The 5,000-nt window shown below is 47.6% G+C and overlaps 1 protein-coding gene across 1 annotated transcript in view; it reads left to right on the top strand.

Annotated features, from left to right (window-relative positions):
- The window catches only part of LOC125046597 (leucine-rich repeat neuronal protein 3-like), a 79,675-nt gene that overhangs the window by 52,638 nt on the left and 22,037 nt on the right, over positions 1–5,000 (top strand). The gene's annotated exons all lie outside the window — the stretch shown is intronic.

Here is a 5,000-nt window from a genome sequence, read left to right as displayed (position 1 = left end):
TCTTTGTTTTCTTCTTCCTTTCAGTATTTAAAGGAATCTGTCGAGGGCGTCGTCGGGAGGCGATGGAAGGGAATTGATCAAGGATTATTTTCGGAGTTGATGGTGGAACGTCAGGCGAAGGGGATTAGAACTAGAATGAGAGGCGAAGGAAGACGAGGGATAGGCGAGGGAGGAATTGGAACTCGGATTAGAATTAGAAGCGAAGGAAGACGAGGAATAGGCGAGGGAGGAATTGGAACTCGGATTAGAATTAGAGGCGAAGGCAGACGAGGAATAGGCGAGGGAGGAATTGGAACTCGGATTAGAATTAGAGGCGAAGGCAGACGAGGAATAGGCGAGGGAGGAATTGGAACTCGGATTAGAATTAGAGGCGAAGGAAGACGAGGAATAGGCGAGGGAGGAATTGGAACTCGGATTAGAATGAGAGGCGAAGGAAGACGAGGAATAGGCGAGGGAGGAATTGGAACTCGGATTAGAATGAGAGGCGAAGGAAGACGAGGAATAGGCGAGGGAGGAATTGGAACTCGGATTAGAATGAGAGGCGAAGGAAGACGAGGGATAGGCGAGGGAGGAATTGGAACTCGGATTAGAATTAGAGGCGAAGGAAGACGAGGGATAGGCGAGGGAGGAATTGGAACTCGGATTAGAATTAGAGGCGAAGGAAGACGAGGGATAGGCGAGGGAGGAATTGGAACTCGGATTAGAATGAGAGGCGAAGGAAGACGAGGGATAGGCGAGGGAGGAATTGGAACTCGGATTAGAATGAGAGGCGAAGGAAGACGAGGGATAGGCGAGGGAGGAATTGGAACTCGGATTAGAATTAGAGGCGAAGGAAGACGAGGAATAGGCGAGGGAGGAATTGGAACTCGGATTAGAATGAGAGGCGAAGGAAGACGAGGAATAGGCGAGGGAGGAATTGGAACTTGGATTAGAATGAGAGGCGAAGGAAGACGAGGAATAGGCGAGGGAGGAATTGGAACTCGGATTAGAATTAGAAGCGAAGGAAGACGAGGGATAGGCGAGGGAGGAATTGGAACTCGGATTAGAATTAGAAGCGAAGGAAGACGAGGAATAGGCGAGGGAGGAATTGGAACTCGGATTAGAATTAGAAGCGAAGGAAGACGAGGAATAGGCGAGGGAGGAATTGGAACTCGGATTAGAATTAGAAGCGAAGGAAGACGAGGGATAGGCGAGGGAGGAATTGGAACTCGGATTAGAATTAGAAGCGAAGGAAGACGAGGAATAGGCGAGGGAGGAATTGGAACTCGGATTAGAATTAGAAGCGAAGGAAGACGAGGGATAGGCGAGGGAGGAATTGGAACTCGGATTAGAATTAGAAGCGAAGGAAGACGAGGAATAGGCGAGGGAGGAATTGGAACTCGGATTAGAATTAGAAGCGAAGGAAGACGAGGAATAGGCGAGGGAGGAATTGGAACTCGGATTAGAATTAGAAGCGAAGGAAGACGAGGAATAGGCGAGGGAGGAATTGGAACTCGGATTAGAATTAGAAGCGAAGGAAGACGAGGAATAGGCGAGGGAGGAATTGGAACTCGGATTAGAATTAGAAGCGAAGGAAGACGAGGAATAGGCGAGGGAGGAATTGGAACTCGGATTAGAATTAGAAGCGAAGGAAGACGAGGAATAGGCGAGGGAGGAATTGGAACTCGGATTAGAATTAGAAGCGAAGGAAGACGAGGATAGGCGAGGGAGGAATTGGAACTCGGATTAGAATTAGAAGCGAAGGAAGACGAGGAATAGGCGAGGGAGGAATTGGAACTCGGATTAGAATTAGAAGCGAAGGAAGACGAGGATAGGCGAGGGAGGAATTGGAACTCGGATTAGAATTAGAAGCGAAGGAAGACGAGGAATAGGCGAGGGAGGAATTGGAACTCGGATTAGAATTAGAAGCGAAGGAAGACGAGGAATAGGCGAGGGAGGAATTGGAACTCGGATTAGAATTAGAAGCGAAGGAAGACGAGGAATAGGCGAGGGAGGAATTGGAACTCGGATTAGAATTAGAAGCGAAGGAAGACGAGGAATAGGCGAGGGAGGAATTGGAACTCGGATTAGAATTAGAAGCGAAGGAAGACGAGGAATAGGCGAGGGAGGAATTGGAACTCGGATTAGAATTAGAAGCGAAGGAAGACGAGGAATAGGCGAGGGAGGAATTGGAACTCGGATTAGAATTAGAAGCGAAGGAAGACGAGGAATAGGCGAGGGAGGAATTGGAACTCGGATTAGAATGAGAGGCGAAGGAAGACGAGGAATAGGCGAGGGAGGAATTGGAACTCGGATTAGAATGAGAGGCGAAGGAAGACGAGGAATAGGCGAGGGAGGAATTGGAACTCGGATTAGAATTAGAAGCGAAGGAAGACGAGGGATAGGCGAGGGAGGAATTGGAACTCGGATTAGAATGAGAGGCGAAGGAAGACGAGGAATAGGCGAGGGAGGAATTGGAACTCGGATTAGAATGAGAGGCGAAGGAAGACGAGGAATAGGCGAGGGAGGAATTGGAACTCGGATTAGAATTAGAAGCGAAGGAAGACGAGGAATAGGCGAGGGAGGAATTGGAACTCGGATTAGAATGAGAGCGAAGGAAGACGAGGGATAGGCGAGGGAGGAATTGGAACTCGGATTAGAATTAGAAGCGAAGGAAGACGAGGAATAGGCGAGGGAGGAATTGGAACTCGGATTAGAATTAGAGGCGAAGGAAGACGAGGAATAGGCGAGGGAGGAATTGGAACTCGGATTAGAATTAGAAGCGAAGGAAGACGAGGAATAGGCGAGGGAGGAATTGGAACTCGGATTAGAATTAGAAGGCGAAGGAAGACGAGGATAGGCGAGGGAGGAATTGGAACTCGGATTAGAATTAGAAGCGAAGGAAGACGAGGAATAGGCGAGGGAGGAATTGGAACTCGGATTAGAATTAGAAGCGAAGGAAGACGAGGAATAGGCGAGGGAGGAATTGGAACTCGGATTAGAATGAGAGGCGAAGGAAGACGAGGAATAGGCGAGGGAGGAATTGGAACTCGGATTAGAATTAGAAGCGAAGGAAGACGAGGAATAGGCGAGGGAGGAATTGGAACTCGGATTAGAATTAGAAGCGAAGGAAGACGAGGAATAGGCGAGGGAGGAATTGGAACTCGGATTAGAATTAGAAGCGAAGGAAGACGAGGGATAGGCGAGGGAGGAATTGGAACTCGGATTAGAATTAGAAGCGAAGGAAGACGAGGAATAGGCGAGGGAGGAATTGGAACTCGGATTAGAATTAGAAGGCGAAGGAAGACGAGGAATAGGCGAGGGAGGAATTGGAACTCGGATTAGAATTAGAAGCGAAGGAAGACGAGGAATAGGCGAGGGAGGAATTGGAACTCGGATTAGAATTAGAAGCGAAGGAAGACGAGGAATAGGCGAGGGAGGAATTGGAACTCGGATTAGAATTAGAAGCGAAGGAAGACGAGGAATAGGCGAGGGAGGAATTGGAACTCGGATTAGAATTAGAAGCGAAGGAAGACGAGGGAATAGGCGAGGGAGGAATTGGAACTCGGATTAGAATGAGAGGCGAAGGAAGACGAGGATAGGCGAGGGAGGAATTGGAACTCGGATTAGAATGAGAGGCGAAGGAAGACGAGGAATAGGCGAGGGAGGAATTGGAACTCGGATTAGAATGAGAAGGCGAAGGAAGACGAGGAATAGGCGAGGGAGGAATTGGAACTCGGATTAGAATTAGAAGCGAAGGAAGACGAGGATAGGCGAGGGAGGAATTGGAACTCGGATTAGAATTAGAAGCGAAGGAAGACGAGGGATAGGCGAGGGAGGAATTGGAACTCGGATTAGAATTAGAAGCGAAGGAAGACGAGGGATAGGCGAGGAGGAATTGGAACTCGGATTAGAATTAGAAGCGAAGGAAGACGAGGAATAGGCGAGGGGAGGAATTGGAACTCGGATTAGAATTAGAAGCGAAGGAAGACGAGGGATAGGCGAGGGAGGAATTGGAACTCGGATTAGAATGAGAGGCGAAGGAAGACGAGGAATAGGCGAGGGAGGAATTGGAACTCGGATTAGAATGAGAGGCGAAGGAAGACGAGGAATAGGCGAGGGAGGAATTGGAACTCGGATTAGAATGAGAGGCGAAAGGAAGACGAGGAATAGGCGAGGAGGAATTGGAACTCGGATTAGAATTAGAGCGAAGGAAGACGAGGGATAGGGCGAGGGAGGAATTGGAACTCGATTAGAATTAGAAGCGAAGGAAGACGAGGGATAGGCGAGGGAGGAATTGGAACTCGGATTAGAATTAGAAGCGAAGGAAGACGAGGGATAGGCGAGGGAGGAATTGGAACTCGGATTAGAATGAGAGGCGAAGGAAGACGAGGAATAGGCGAGGGAGGAATTGGAACTCGGATTAGAATGAGAGGCGAAGGAAGACGAGGAATAGGCGAGGGAGGAATTGGAACTCGGATTAGAATGAGAGGCGAAGGAAGACGAGGAATAGGGGAACGGAGATTAGAACTTGGATTAGAAATAGAAGCGAAGAAAAAACGAGGAATAGGCGAGGGAGGAATTAGACCCTAAATTAGAATGAGAAGCGAAAGAAAACGAGGAATAGGAAAAATGAAGAACAGGATTTGATAGGAGTTGATGGCGGAAGGTCAAGAGAAGGGGAATCAAAATATAGAATTAGATTTAGATACGAAAGAAAACGAAGAAAAGGTGGAAGACGAAGCGAAGGGGAGTAAGAATTAGAAGCAAAACAGAACTAGAAGCAAAGGAATTAATAGAAGGCAGAAAGTCAGGCAAAGGAAAGGAGACAGTGAACGAACGAAAGAAAAAAAATACGAAATATAAAAAAAAAAAGAACTTGACATTACATTCTAAGCATGACTAGCATAAGAAAGGGATTTTGGAGTCGATGGTCGGATAAGATAATAGACGAAAGAAGGAAGAAAGGGAGTTAAGATTATCTCAAATGAAATACAAACCAGATCGAGATAATAAGCAAA

The sequence above is a fragment of the Penaeus chinensis genome, chromosome 1 (assembly GCF_019202785.1).
Source record: "Penaeus chinensis breed Huanghai No. 1 chromosome 1, ASM1920278v2, whole genome shotgun sequence".
Taxonomy (NCBI): Eukaryota; Metazoa; Arthropoda; class Malacostraca; order Decapoda; family Penaeidae; genus Penaeus; species Penaeus chinensis.
This window is presented reverse-complemented; position numbering and strand designations above follow the sequence as displayed.